Below are 16252 nucleotides of genomic sequence, written 5' to 3' on the forward strand. Positions count from 1 at the left end.
TGTATGATGTATGATGCCCCACACAGTGTAATGCCCCCATTATGCTCCTTTTGCAATATGTATGATACCCCCCACACACACTATAATGTTCTCACAGTAAACGCCACCCCCCCCCCCACACACACACAGTATAATGTTCCCATAGTATCGCCTGAGGTTTTACAGTTGGAATAATCCCTCTGGAGTTGGTTTTCCCTTTGCCTGCTCCCCTAAATGAAGACCCTCGAGCATGTATACATGCATGTAGGGGAGCAGGCCTTACTAGATATCGAGGCTTTGTACAGTGATATATCGCATGAGGATGATATCAGAGGAGTAAGACGTTTATTGAAATCGAGATCAATAGAGTGTAGCAGACATAATGACTTCATGGACGATAAAATGACCCTTACTGAGTACAACATTTTTAATCTTGAGTTCTTTTAGTGTATCTTAAAGCCCTAAAGTTTCCATTTGAAATGACTTTAGTTTTGTGCCATGTCTGTGATCTGCTTTTTTTCAACAACATTAAACAACTGAATGAACATCCTCCGAGCCCAGTGATTCCATAATTTTTGCCAGGGGTTGTAGTTCACACATTGTACAGAGAGCACATAATAATCACCTGCAATATTAGCATTAGTTACCTTCCTGTGACAGAGATGAGCAGTAGTACTTTCACTTTCTCACTTTCTCCAGCTCGAGGCCCAGGAATCGGATCCTGTGCAGGGCAGGCACCCCTCCCACTCCTCTCACTGGTGAAGACGGCAGAAGACAGTACAGAAGAGGGGAGATTGCCCCCTGCAGTCTGGAGCCGGTGCAGGACGGGAGCACTGCAGCATACAAGTGAGTTTTGATAGGTGTGTGCCCCTGCTTCTGGGAAGGGTGGGCAGCTACCCCTCGCTGTCTACGGCCATGATTCACACACAGCATTTTTGCGGATGCATTTTTTGCAGTAAAATGCAGTGACTCTGAGCATCCCAGCAAAGTCAGTGGGTTACAAGATATGACATTCAGACACATCGTTTTGTGAGGATCCGTTTTTGGGCTCAAAAACGGATCCTCACACAGAATGAGCATGTCAGTTTGTTTGGCTTTTTTCTTATCTGCTTTTTGCTATTGAAAACATTATCTATGAGCTCAAAAACCTTTCAGGTGATGCGGTTTTTTAAAAAGCTGATCTGCTTTTGCAGCTGAAAAACATATTCTCAAAAAAACGCAGCAAAAACTCTGTGTGTGAATGTACCTTTAGATCAGGAATAGAACAGCCATTTATAGGACATTTCATAACTTTCCCAAATTCCTATGAAAAAATATTCAGCACATTCTGCATTGAACTACTGTACCCAATTTATTATATATTTTAGGAGTCGGTCCATTTTATACAGACTCCAACTCCACCATACTGAGCACCGACTCCACGACTCCGACTCCACAGCCCTGGTTTGGACCCTAGGGACACACATTTACCATAAACTATTAAAGTGGGATATCCACCACCCCATCCGACTTACAAAAAAAATATCCAAGGGCCAATGTTTACAGTTGAGAAGAAACTGCTCTAATGTCACAGATATTAATATACAGGCAATAGACATAAACACCAGATTCATGGGAAAAGGTACCCACAGTACATTTTGGATTCTGCACGATCGTTTGCAGAAAAACAGGAGAGAAAGACTCTCCTCCATACCTAACCAAGAGACCAAGAAAAAGATGGGATAACACGAGTAATAGGAACTTGTCACAATCAGAGTGACTTTATCTTTAATATCTTCATAAAACACTAGGATGTACTTGTGGCCGACCCAGACCTGAGGGTGCTGTGTGATCTACTCCCACAATAACTTTCATAAAGGGTTGGTCAATTATGGACCATTTAGTGCATAGCTTCTATAAAAACCTGCGCCCAAGGGGACATGGCTAGATAGAAGAATCTGTGGTTTCTTTAGATGTGGAGAAAGTTGTACATGTAATTGGATGAGACCATGTAAATCTTTCTCGAGTTTCTCTACAGATGAAACCTTTTTTCCAGAGGGATTATTCCAACTGTAAAGCTTCAGGACTTGTATATGTGGCCACTAGTGTTGAGCGAACATGCTCGACACTGCTCGGTACTTAGCTGGAGCATCACGCTACTCGGGATGTTCGGCGAGCACCGAGCATTTCCGGGTTACTCGAGCGGGAGCTCGGGTCTCCGCCCTGCATGTTTGGCGCTCTTTACAGAGCCAATGAACATGCAGGGATTGCCAGCCAGTCACTGTAATGCCGCAGCCATGTTGTTTGTGGGCATTACAGTGATTGGCTGGCCGCACAGCGTCACCTCGAGTATTTAAAACCGGCCGCCGCCATCTTGGACACAGTCGCTCTCGATCAGACAGTGTAGGGACAGCGCTGCTGATTTAGGGAGAGATATATCCTGCAAAATAGTTAGTGTAGGGTCTGTAAAGTCTGCCAGATCAAACAAACAGTCCTTCTCAGGACTAATATACATCCCAGATATCAGACAGGCAGGCAGGCTGTATAGGAGACGCAGTGGTTATACCAGCAAATGCTGCATTACAGTCCTGTGTGCTCCTGTTGCTGAAATTGCTGGACTTAGCTCCAGGTCTCAGGCCAGTAAAAATCCTTTTTTTTCTTCTAAATCCTCTTTTTTTTTTTCCTCCTTCACACTGTACAAATACCCGTCTGATACAAATATATCTGTTGAAAATAGTCTGGTGTGATTTTGCAGTTCCACGGGTCAAATCTCTGTATTATCCACTTTTGGTCCGTTTGTATATAAAAAAAAAACAGTTTGAGTGTGTCGCTCACTGTTCAGCCGCAAATCTATATAATTAAAAACGTCTGGTATACACCAGTAAATTATAACTGTGGTTTTGTTGTTCCATGGTAAAAAATCTCTATTATCCTGCTTTTCACATTTTTTGCCGTAAAAAAAACAGTAGTGTCTCCTGATTGTTCAGACACAAAAATATATCTGTTGAAAATAGTCTGGTGTAGGCCCGAGAAATCCAAGTGTGGTTTTCCATTTCCACGGTTCAAACCTCTGTATTATCCACTTTTGGGCCATTTTTACCTAAAAAAAAATTTTGAGTGTTTCGCTGACTGTTCAGCCGCAAATATATCTATTTAAAATTTTCTGTTATACCCCAGTAAATAATAACTGTAGTTTTGCCATTCCACGGTAAAAAATCTCTTATTATTCAGGTTTTGGTATTTTTTCCGTACAGAAAAACAGTAATAGTTTCTCCCTGATTGTTCAGATTGTTTAAAAGAGTCAGGTGTAGGTCAGAGAAATAGAACTGTGGTTTTCCTCTTCCATGGTTCTAATCTACTTTTTATTACCCTTTTTCCATTGATAGTGCGAGTGTAAGCTATTTTACTTCCTTTACAATGGGCAAGGCGCGTGGCAAAGGACGTGGAACTGGACGTTCTGGTGATGGTGCGTGCAGAGGACGTGGCCGTGGCCAAGGTGAAAATGTGCCACAACCAACAGCCACATCTTCTCGCTCCCACTTCTTGACCGAATTACTAGGGAAGCACAGAACAACACCAGTATTGCGAACTGATCAGTGTGAACAGGTTATTAATTGGATAGCAGATAATACTTCCAGTTACCTGGGCACCACCACCTCCGGTCTGTCTTCCACACGGTCAACTCTTAGTAGCCTTGAGTCTCGACCGCATACTCCTCCTCACCCTGATGCTCCTACCTCCCACCATGCCGAGTGTCGTCAGACAGCAACTGATCTCACACTTGGACACTCTGAAGAGCTGTTCACTGGTCCATTTCCAGATTTGTGCCCCTCGCCTGATACGCTTGAAGTGGTGGAAGAGGAGATCCCATGTAGCGATGCCCAAATATTTGAACAGCCACGGCCACAGGAAGTCGACGCTGGCAATTTGTCACAAGAGGTGGACGATGACGAGACACAATTGCCAGGAAGTGAGGAGGAGGATCGTGGTGTGCAAGTAGAAGAGGAGGAGGTGGTGGATGATCTAGTAACTGACCCAACATGGCAGGAGGACATGCAGAGTGAGGCCAGCAGCACACAGGGGGAGGGAGGCAGAGTACCTTAACAGGCAGGAAGAAGCAGTGTGGTGGCCGCAGACAGAAGGCGGGCAACTGTTCCCCGTAACACCAACACGAGGGACGTTGCCAGTACAAGCGGTAGGTCCTCCAGAGTCTGGAAGTTTTTTAAAGACTCTGCTGATAACCCCAAAAAGGCCATTTGTACCACCTGCCATGCCAGCATCAGCAGGGGTGACAAAACTACCAGCCTGACCACCACCAGCATGATCAGGCACATGGCAGCAAAGTACCCCACTTTGTGGGGCGAACCCCATGGTCCACGACCAGTGTCAGCGGGTGTCACCACTGCTTCTTCCGCTGTTGTGCGTGCAATAGAACCCCCTGTTGTGTGTGCAAGGCAATCCCCTGTCCATACTGCATGTAAAGATGCCCCCTCCTCTCAGTCTTCACTTGTTATGGCAGTTTCTCAAGAAACAGCATCAACGTCCACGTCCCACCGCAGTGTTCAATTGTCCATATCCCAGACCTTTGAACGAAAGCGGAAATTCGCAGCTAACGCCCCACAGGCCACAGTCCTAAATTCGCACATTTCACGACTGCTTGCGTTGGAAATGCTGCCTTTTAGGCTGGATGAGACGGAATCCTTCCGCAACCTTATGGCGGTGGCCGTCCCTCGGTACTCGGTCCCCAGCCGACACTATTTTGGCCGGTGTGCCATTCCCGCACTACACAAGCACGTGTCCCAAAACATCTGCCATGCCCTCAACAACGCAGTTACTGGGAGAGTGCACCTGACAACGGACACGTGGACAAGTGCTTGTGGCCAGGGACGGTACATCTCCCTGACCACACACTGGGTAAACATAGTGGAAGCCGGGACCCAGTCGGACCTTGGGACGGAACACATCCTCCCCACATCGAGGATTGCGGGCCCTATGTCAGTCAGAGTTGCCCCCACAGTGCACACCTCCTGCGCATCATCCTCCTCCTCATGTTCAGCCTCCATCTCAGATATCACCACATCAGTTACAAGCAGGAAGCACTGCATTACTGCCTCCGACAAGCGGCAACAGGCTGTGCTGAAACTCATAAGCTTAGGTGAGAAACCTCACACTGCTTGTGAATTGTGGACAGCTGTGAAAGAGCAGGCAGATCTGTGGCTGAGACCGCTGAATCTACATCCAGGCATGGTCGTATGTGACAATGGCCGTAACCTGGTGGCGGCTCTGAGGCGAGGCGAGATCACACACGTACCATGCCTGGCTCATGTGCTTAACCTCGTGGTTCAGCGGTTTCTTAAATCATACCCCGAGTTGCCAGATCTGCTCGTGAAAGTACGCTTCCTGTCAGCTCATTTTTGCAAGTCGGCTACAGCTTCCGCCGCCCTTGCTGTTTTGCAGCAGCGTTTGCAGCTTCTGTCACACCGACTGGTGTGTGATGTCCCCACATGTTGGAACTCTACCCTCCACATGTTGCAAAGGATTTGTGAGCAGAAGAGAGCAGTTGTGGAGTACCAGCTGCAACAAGGTCGTCGATATTCAGGTCAGACTCCACACATAAGACCTCAGGAGTGGACCTGGATGTCTGACATATGTACCATCCTGACAAACTTTGAGGAGGCCACCAAGATGGTGAGTGGCGATGACGCCATCATTGGCGTCAGCATCCCACTTGTCTGTCTTTTGCAACGCTCTCTGCAGAGAATTAAAGGCATTGCAGCCAGAGTATGATGAGATGGATCAAGAAGCCGTAGTGGACGATTACACACAGCCCAGCCTCATCTCATCCCAACGTGCATTGGGGGACAATGAGGGAGAGGAGGAGGCGGAGGAACAACAGGAGCTGGTATCAAGCGCTGTAGACGGTAGTACCTGTACAACTGTCATACCGTCGGTTCAGCGTGGGTGGCCTGAGGTCAGGGGGAGGGGAGGAAGAGAGCATGGTCAGTCGTCATCTTGGTGAGGACACGGAAATCTTGCCCGTTACCAGTCTGACTCGCATGGCTGACTTTATGTTACGCTGCCTTAACCGTAACCCTCGCGTTGTCAAAATGTTGGGTGACAGTCATTACTGGTTGGTGACACTTTTAGACCCCCGCTACAAGGAGAACTTTCACTCTCTTATTCCTGAGGTGGAGAGGTCTACAAAAATGGGGCAGTACCGGAATGCCCTTGCTGCAGAACTGTTGAAAAAATTCCCATCTGAACACGCTAGTGGCAGAGGTCACAGTTCGTTGCCCAACCAAGGCGTACATGCGAGAGAGACGCAACTCCAATCCAGCAGAGGCAGGGGAACACTGTCAATGTTCTGGGACAGTTTTCTCAGACCCTCCCTTTGGACAGACCCTGATGCGCGGGGTACTCTCACAAAGAGTGGAAAGTTTCAAAAGATGGTGAGGGAGTACCTTGCCGACCGTACCAGCGTCCTCCGTGATTCCTCTGTGCCTTTTAATTATTGGGTATCCAAGTTGGACAGTTGGAATGAACTCGCTCTGTACGCCTTGGTGGTCCTGGCCTGCCCTGCCGCTAGCGTGTTATCGGAGCGTGTTTTTAGTGCCGCTGGGGGAATTATAACTGATAAGCGCACTCGCCTGTCAACTGACAATGCTGACCCTTTTCAAAATGAACAAGGGCTGGATTGGGCCAGACTTCTCATCACCACCAAATGACAGCAGAGTAACATAAAGTCAAATTCACTGTGTTATTTCGGGAGGTGTATTCACATGCACCGCTTCACACCCACATATGGGTATACGCTTCCTCATTTCAGCTGTTTTATGCTCTTCTCCTTATCCTTAGCCTCCACCACCACTATCCCACCAGGGTGACCGTGGTCCGTGTTGCCATTATTGAAAGTTCCTCCGTCCTTATTTTTGTCAGCTTTTTCTTGGAAGGCATAAGCAAAGACTGTGGGAGACCCACTCCCCAATAATGGGAATAATATTTTTAAGATGCTGTACTGTATGGCTCTTGTAAGGGGCATTAAAACCATCTTGTTAAGCTACTGCAATCTCCACCACTTTTCCAAGGGGCATTAAAACCGTCTTGTTAAGCTACTGTGACCTCCACGTCTCTTCCAAGGGGCATTAAAACCGTCTTGTTAAACCACGCTGACCTCCACGTCTCTTCCAAGGGGCATTAAAAGCGTCTTGTTAAGCTACTGTGACCTCCACGTCTCTTCCACGGGGCATTGATATTGTCTCTTTATTCCACTGCGACCTCCACCACTCTTCCAAGGGGCATTAAAACCATCTTGTTAAGCTACTGCGACCTCCACCATTCTTTCAAGGGGCATTAAAACCGTCTTGTTAAGCTACTGTGACCTCCACGTCTCTTCCACGGGGCATTGATATTGTCTTTTTATTCCACTGCGACCTCCACCACTCTTCCAAGGGGCATTAAAACCGTCTTGGTAAGCTAATGTGACCTCCACGTCTCTTCCACGGGGCATTGATATTGTCTTTTTATTCCACTGCGACCTCCACGTCTCTTCCAAGGGGCATTAAAACCGTCTTGTTAAGCTACTGCGACCTCCACCATTCTTTCAAGGGGCATTAAAACCGTCTTGTTAAGCTATTGCGACCTCAACCACTTTTCCAAGGGGCATTAAAAGAGTCTTGTTGAGCTACTGGGACCTCCACGTCTCTTCTGAGGGGCATTAAAAGCGTCTTTTTAAGCTACTGGGACCTCCACATCTCTTCTGAGGGGCATTAAAAGCATCTTGTTAAGCTACTGGGACTTCCACGTCTCTTCTGAGGGGCATTAAAAGCGTCTTGTTAAGCTACTGGGACCTCCACCACTTTTCCAAGGGGCATTAAAACCGTCTTGTTAAGCTACTGTGACCTCCACCACTTTTCCATGGGGCATTAAAAGCATTTTGTTAAGCTACTGGAATCTCCACGTCTCTTCTGAGGGGCATTAAAAGCGTCTTGCTAAACCAGTCTGAACTCCACAGCTCTTCCAAGGGGCATTGAAATGTTGTTTTTAATTAACTCTAACCTCCACGACTCTTCGAACGGGCATTGCATTTCCTCCTAATTTTTGGCAGCTTTTCCTTGGAAGGCATAAGCAAATACTATGGGAGACCCACTCCCCAATAATGGGAATAATGTTTGTAATATGCTGTACTGCATGGCTCTTGTAAGAGGCATTGCAAGTTCCTCCGTCCTAATTTTTGGCAGCTTTTGCTTGGAAGGCATAAGCAAATACTATGGGAGACACACTCCCCAATAATGGGAATAATGTTTTTAAGATGCTGTACTGTATGGCTCTTGTAAGGGGCATTAAAACCGTCTTGTTAAGCTACTGCGACCTCCATCACTTTTCCGAGGGGCATTAAAATCGTCTTGTTAAGCTACTGTGACATCCACGTCTCTTCAAAGGGGCATTAAAAGCGTCTTCTTAAGCCACTCTGAACTCCACAGCTCTTCCAAGGGCCATTGAAATGTTGTTTTTAATTACCTCTAACCTCCACGACTCTTCCAACGGGCATTGCATTTCCTCCTAGTTTTAGTCAGCTTTTGTTTTTCAATGCAAAGGCGAAAACTAAGGGAGACCCACTCCCCAATAATGGGTAGAAGGTTTTTAGTACGCTGTAATCCACTTCTGTTTCAAGGGGCATTGCAGTTCCTCATAATTTTTGGAAAGCCTTCCATTCACTGCTTAGGCCAACAGTGCACAGGAGACCCAGTTGCTATAAATGGAAAAAACGGTTTAGTTAAGGCCCTCTGACCTCCATGTCATTTCCAAGGGGCATTGGAGTGCCTCAAAATTTTTGGTAGGCATTGCACTCACTGTATGCCCTATAACTGTGTAGCCGAACCTCTCCTTTTGTTACAGAAACATATCCTACAAGATATATGTGGTTGACTGGCCTGATATTGATGTGAATGGTCCCTGTTCCTCCTGCTCTTTATCCTTTGCCACTACCTCATCCATCATTTATCATCTGAAGCTTTGTTTTAACGGGAGTCATAGAACTGGAATAGTAGCAGGAAAACATCCAGCAATCCTCGGAGGAGGTAGGATATGCGCCAAAACGTTGAGCACCTCGGCCTAGCCGCTACTACATACATGAGCTTGCATTCCAAGAAAACAAAGCAGATGCTAACTTCTATCATCCTCATCATGCTCCTCACCTTGGCACTCTCAACTCCCCTGATGGAGAAGCCAGGGCCCACTGTAGGAGTCTGGTTCTCTGGTGGGCTCGTCCAATGCTGCCCTAAAGCAGGCCGGACTAAGAAAAGTGTGTGGGAAGTTGACAGGAGAAATAGGGGCGGCTGGGGACTGTTTATGGACACTTGGCCGCCCCCAGGCGGCTGGGGACCGTGTGTGGACACCTGGCTGTGGGGCAGCTGGGGACCAAGTGTGGACACCCGACCGCCGGGCAGCTGGGGACTGAGTATGAATACCAGGCCGCCAACGCAGCCATGACGTGGTGGCCAGATTCTGCCTCCACATGCCTAAAAGGCCCAATTTCAAGTGCAAGCAAGCAAGCAGTATGGTATTGCAGCCTGGGGGTGGGGGGATGGTTAGCTGCATATTTGCGCTTGCATTGCAAGGAATGGGGGAGGTACAATTGAACAGTGCCCTGGGACAAGGACTTGCATGGGGATAGTTGCAAGTCTGCATCTTCTGATGCGGCAGGGATGACTTCTGAAGGGCACACTTTTAGGCAGTGACCTGGGAGTCAGAGATGCTTCCAGGGGTCTTCCCCATACTGTTCCCATGTCTTTTCAGCACTGTATGCATGTGTCACACAGCACATGGCCAGATAAGGTTGTAAAATGTTAAAATTACATTTCCCGGTGAATGCATTTGTCATGGTTGAAAGCAATACAAAAGTGCAAAAACGCATAAAAAATGCTACTTGTGAACATAGCCCAAGGTGTGGAGGAGTATTTTTGTTTTTGGTTATTTATTTTACCTTATACACAAGTCTTTACCCTGGAAAAGAAATTCCTTAACATATTTCACAAGAAAACAGTTTCACTTTCTTTTTTGAACGTTTTATTATGAGCCTGTAAAAGTGGCTTAATACCTCTGACCACGTTGTTGACAGCAGTGACCTGGGGGTCAGAAATGCTTCCTGGGGCGATCCCCATGCTGTCCCCATGTCATTTGAGCACTGTCACTATCGTTTTGGGCACTTGTTAGGCTTTTAAAAGACTGCCGGGGGTGCCGCCGCAAAAATGCTCGGGTCTCCCATAGACTAACATTGGGCTCGTTGCTCGGGTCGAGCACCCGAGTATCACAGCGAGCTCGGCCCGAGCTTCGAGCACCCGAGCATTTTAGTGCTCACTCAACACTAGTGGCCACATGCACCTACCTCCTAGATTATGTATGCACGACCAAGAGGCAGTCTAAGAGGAGTGTCGGGGAGGGGGGAGCATTTGGGCAAAATACGCCATGGTTGGGTGTCATGGGTGTGTCCGACGTGACATACAGTCGCCCTGCAGTGGTTTGCAGGAGATCTCCACGTTTGGCAATGCAGACAGCTGCCTAGATAGGAGGCTCTGTTTAGGACCCAGCGACTACCTCCCTTTAGTCTGGGTGTATATATACCTGGTGTGTCTAGGTGGGCGTCGCCGGGTATACTCATGTCTACTTGGAACTTGGCTGAAGCAGCATCACATCCTCTTTGGAGTCTTGAGGCTGTGTGCCCTTTTGGTTTCTTCTAAAGCTAATTTGTAATTCCTGTTACAACTCTCCTGTTAGTTTTTTTTTAGTTTGCTGGTCACATGACCATTTTGCCTATTTAATCCGGCTCCGCCCTCCTGGCTTTGCTGGACTTCATTTGTATTTACTACTGTTGAGCTAGCTTGTTGCTCTATTGCCGTTCTCTGTTAGTTTTGCTAGGTCTTCTGACCTCTATGCTTTTTGTTGTGTGTTTGTCTTTGACTGCTACTATTTCTGCTAGGAGGTGTCCAAATTATCCCAGTCCCTAGATCTTGTAGGGATCCCTCCCCCACATCTATAGGTCTGCGTTCAGACTAGCCGAGGACTTTAGCGGGTCTGATCGCAGGATCAGGTTCCCCGTTACATCGTAGGGATCTAGTTTAGTTCTATTGTAGGGACAGATCTCCTGCCTTTCCTTAGTTTCTGTAGCAGATCATAACAGTAAGTCCAGCCATAAAAAAAAATAAAAAAAAAAATAAAGGGAAAGGATTTTCTCTGGGGAAAGACCTCCAGTTTTCCATCATGATCTCGGTGCAAGATTTGGCTCAACGCTTGCAGGGACTCTCTCTGGAGGTGACCAAGCTCCAACAACACGTGAGTAGCTGTTCTGGAGCGCATTTTGTGGAACCAAAGGTACGTCTGCCTGATTTATTTTTTGCCGAACAACAAGATTTTTTTTCTTTTAAAAATGCTTGTCTATTATATTTTCGTTTGAGACCCGGATCCTCTGGTGATGAATCACAGCGCATAGGGTTCATAATGTCACTTTTGCGCAAAGATCCTCAGGGATGGGCCTTCTCTCTCCATCCTAGTGATCCGTGCTTTAGTTCAGTGGATAGTTTTTTTTCTGCTTTGGGTTTGTTGTACAATGATCCTGATCGTGTCTCATCTGCTGAGTCTGAATTAAGACGTTTGAGGCAGGGATCAGGTAATGTGGAAAAATATTGTTCTCACTTCCGTCGGTGGTCTGCCCAGGTAGGGTGGAACGATTCAGCTTTGAAAAGCTTGTTTCTTGCAGGCCTAGGTGAAAGGGTTAAGTATTTACTGATTGCTTATCCCACACCTGGAAACTTGCAGGAGGCAATGCAATTAGCTATACGGGTGGACAGGAGACTGTGTGCAAGGGTTAATGAGAGCAAATCCTCTGCTATATCAGCTTCGAGTCCTGAGAGGTTCTGTGCTGACAATGGAGAGCCGATGGAAATTGGGGCGATGGCACCCCGCTCTTAGGAAAAAGACCGCCGACTTTCTGAAGGCTTGTGCTTCTATTGCGGAAGTTCTGGTCATTTTATTAAGAGCTGTGTGCTTCGTAAGAAGAAAGAAAAAGAAATGGTCAGTCATGCCTGTATTGCCTGTTTAAATTCTAAGGGGGTATTCCTATCTGCCACTACTGCTGCTCAGGATGAATTAATTGAATTTCGGGTATTTGTGGATTGTGGATCTACTCTGAATGTGATTGATGGGGGATTCTTGGAAAAACTTAGATTAGAACCTAAAACTTTGTCATCCCCTATTGCTGTGGTTTCTGTCGATGGCTCTCCCTTGAAGAGTGTTACTCACAAGGTCTGTGAATTTCCCCTCACTATTAATGGTATTCATCAAGAGAATTTGGATTTGGTGGTATTGGATAATTTGCCTTCTCCAGTAATATTGGGGTTACCCTGGTTAAAATTGCACAATCCTGTACTGGATTGGTCTACCAATGAAATTAAGTCCTGGAGCCCTAAGTGTTATGACAAGTGTTGTAACGGGCGCATTGCTGCTGTGGATAGAGGGGAATTGCCTGTACCTATTCAGGATTTTTGGAGAGTTTTTTCTGAGGAGGAGTCGCAGGTTTTGCCTCCCCATAGAGACTATGATTGTACCATTGAATTTGTCCCTGGAGCGACTCTTCCTAAGAGTCGTTTATTTAATCTTACTATTCCTGAGAGAAAGGCTTTGGAGGAATACATACATACAGACAAGCTTGGCCGCTGGTCACATTAGGCCTTCCAAGTCTCCTGTGGCTGTTGGGTTTTTTTTTGTAAAAAAAAAAGATGGCGTTTTACGTCCTTGTCTGGACTTTCGTGAGATTAATAAAATTACTGTACGCAATCCATACCCACTGCCATGGATTCCCGATTTATTTAACCAGTTAGTGGGGGCCAAGTGGTTCTCTAAAATTGATCTCCGGGGGGCATACAATTTGTTGCGCATGAAGGAGGGTGATGAATGGAAGACTGCTTTTAACACTCCTGTGGGTCATTTTGAGAATCTGGTTATGCCTTTTGGTCTCACCAATGCTCCAGCATTTTTTCAGAATCTTATTAATGACATCCTTAGACCTTTAATCGGCAAAGATGTGGTTGTGTATTTGGATGACATTTTGATTTATTCGCCGGATCTGGAGTCTCATTGGCGGAGCGTACGTGAGGTATTACAGTTGTTAATGGACAATTCGCTTTTTGCTAAGCTGGAGAAATGTGAGTTCGCTGTACAGAGAATTAGTTTTTTGGGCTACATTGTCTCCAGTGAAGGTTTTGAGATGGACCCGGTTAAAGTTCAGGCTGTACAGGAATGGCCCAGGCCTATTGGTTTGAAATCGATACAGAGGTTTTTGGGTTTCGCCAATTATTACAGAAAATTCATAAAAAATTTTTCTATTATTGTCAAACCGCTGACCGATCTCACCAGGAAAGGTGCTAATGCGGTTCAGTGGACATCTGAGGCCATTGAAGCTTTTGTGTTTTTAAAGGAGAGGTTCACCTCTGCTCCCATCCTTATGCAGCCTGATGTGACTAAGCCGTTTTTGGTGAGGTTGATGCTTCTTCGGTGGGGGTTGGTGCGGTGTTGTCTCAGGAAACCAAGGATGAAGTACATCCCTGTGCCTTTTTTTCAAAAAATTTTTCCGAGACTGAACTTAATTACGATATTGGTAATCGGGAATTGCTGGCGATTTAAACTCGCATTTGAACACTGGCGTCACCTCTTGGAAGGTGCTGAATTTCCCGTTCAGGTTTTCACTGATCATAAAAATCTGATCGATCTTGATGCTGCCAAGCGCTTGAATGCCCGTCAGGCTAGGTGGGCACTTTTTTTCTCGCGGTTTAATTTTTCCGTTACTTACATCCCGGGTACCAAGAATGTTAAAGCGGATGCTTTGTCTCGCAGCTTTTCTCCCATGGTCGGTGTTGAGGAGGAGGACATTTTACAAGAAGGTGTTGTGATTGCTGCTTTGGACTCCGTTTTGGAGGATGAGATTCTTAAAGCACAGGAGAATGCCCCATCTAACACTCCCCATGGGAGGTTGTTTGTGCCTAGGACCTTTAGGAGAGATTTGTTTGTGGAGTGTCATGAGTCTCGGTTGGCAGGTCATCCAGGAATTTCTGAGACCAAGAGACTTGTGGGTCGCAGTTTTTGGTGGCCTGGATGGCAGAAGGAAGTCATTAAGTGGGTGCGCCAATGTACTGTGTGTGCAAGATCCAAGTCTTCGCATGCTCCTGCTGCGGGGTTGCTTTGCCCTCTGGAGGTTCCTAGTGCACCTTGGACACATCTGGCTATGGACTTTATTACTGACCTTCCTCCCTCTGAAGGTTTCACGGTCATCTGGGTGGTCGTGGACCGTTTTAGCAAGATGTGTCACTTGGTTCCCTTCATCAAACTGCCTTGCGCTAAGACTCTCGCTAAGGCCTTTGTCAAGGAGATTGTCAGACTACATGGTGTTCCTACTGACATTGTTTCTGATAGGGGACCTCAGTTCGTGGCTCGTTTTTGGCGTGCCTTTTGTGACAGGTTGGGAGTTCATTTGTCGTTTTCATCCGGATATCATCCTGAGTCTAATGACCAGACAGAAAGGAAGAACCAGGATGTTGAGCAGTTCTTGCGTTGTTTTGTGGCAGACAATCAAGAGGGGTGGTCTGAGTTTCTGCCACTTGCTGAATTTGCTCTTAACAACCATACATCCTCTTCTGCTGGGTGTTCGCCTTTTTTTTGTTGTTCTGGGAGACATCCGTCTTTTGGGTCATTTTCCAAATTGGTTTCGGCTGTGCCTGAGGAGGAGAGTTTTTCCGGTGATTTGGAGAGAGTTTGGACGGATGTGCGTGGTAATCTTCAGGAGGCTAACAAAAAATCTAAGAGGTACTTTGATAGGAAACGGCAAGAGGTTTTGTTTGCTGTTGGTGACATGGTTTGGTTGTCCTCTAAGAATCTGCGATTGAGGATTCCTTCTAAAAAAATTGGGTCCCAAGTTCGTAGGGCCCTTTAAGGTACTTCAGATAGTTAACCAATCTGCTGTTAGGCTGGAGGTTCCTACGTCCTGGAGGATTAATCCGGTGTTTCATGTTTCTCTGTTGAAAAAAGCTGATGCGTCGGATGGTGACGCCTCTGCCACTGTTCCTCCGGTGGTGGAGGACGGGGAATATGAAATTTCCCGCATCCTAAATTCTAGACGGTATAGAGGGAGTTTGCAGTATCTCGTCGCTTGGAAGGGTTTCGGACCTGAGGATAACTCATGGGTGAGGGCGGATGATGTTTGTGCCCCCAGACTTGTCCGAGCGTTTCACTGGAGGTTTCCTGGTAAGCCTGGGCCTAGGGGATCCGGAGGATCCTCTTAGAAGAGGGGGTACTGTTACAACTCTCCTGTTAGTTTTTTTTTAGTTTGCTGGTCACATGACCATTTTGCCTATTTAATCCGGCTCCGCCCTCCTGGCTTTGCTGGACTTCATTTATATTTACTACTGTTGAGCTAGCTTGTTGCTCTATTGCCGTTCTCTGTTAGTTTTGCTAGGTCTTCTGACCTCTATGCTTTTTGTTGTGTGTTTGTCTTTGACTGCTACTATTTCTGCTAGGAGGTGTCCAAATTATCCCAGTCCCTAGATCTTGTAGGGATCCCTCCCCCACATCTATAGGTCTGCGTTCAGACTAGCCGAGGACTTTAGCGGGTCTGATCGCAGGATCAGGTTCCCCGTTACATCGTAGGGATCTAGTTTAGTTCTATTGTAGGGACAGATCTCCTGCCTTTCCTTAGTTTCTGTAGCAGATCATAACAATTCCCCTGTGTTGTCTTCCCCTTTTGTCTTTAGAGTGCTAGTGGAGGTTGACTAGTGCTCATCTCCTTCCACTCCCTGAGGCTGTATAGGGACGTTAGCGGGAGACAGGGTGACACTAGTCCAGATTAGAAGGTCACCTCTTCCCCCTTTTCCCTACTGTCTGGGCTTCCTTTCCCCTCTGTGTTGCACTCACACCTGTTGTGACATTATAACCGGCCGAGCACATTTTGGGAAAAAAAAAACGACACAAGATTGACACTTTGGTTTTTTTCTTTGTGTGTTTTTGGGTATGCACCATTTTTTTTCCTTACTCCCTTTAGTATGGGATCAGTTGCAGAGCCATGGCCTGTCCAGCCTGAACCCAAGGTTGCCCTCCCAGACAGGTTTTCAGGGGGTAGGGACAAGTTTTTTTGTGTTTAAGGAGGCATGCAAATTGTACTTCAAACTTCGTCCCTACTCCTCCAGTAATCGGGAGCAACGAGTTGGTATTGTGATCTCTCTACTGCAGGGCGATCCTCACTCATGGGCATTTT

The 16252-nt window shown here is 46.7% G+C and overlaps 1 protein-coding gene across 1 annotated transcript in view; it reads left to right on the forward strand.

Moving 5' to 3' along the window:
- Positions 1-682: 682 nt before the first annotated feature.
- Positions 683-16252, forward strand: part of LOC141182898 (uncharacterized) — a 41316-nt gene continuing 25746 nt past the window's right edge. Inside the window, exon 1 of the mRNA XM_073661012.1 lies at positions 683-825. The gene's annotated coding sequence lies outside the window, so the exon portion shown is untranslated. The remainder of the gene's footprint in view (positions 826-16252) is intronic.

This window comes from Phyllobates terribilis, unplaced genomic scaffold, assembly GCF_046119375.1.
Source record: "Phyllobates terribilis strain yellow unplaced genomic scaffold, ASM4611937v1 Scaffold_36__1_contigs__length_13169755, whole genome shotgun sequence".
Taxonomy (NCBI): Eukaryota; Metazoa; Chordata; class Amphibia; order Anura; family Dendrobatidae; genus Phyllobates; species Phyllobates terribilis.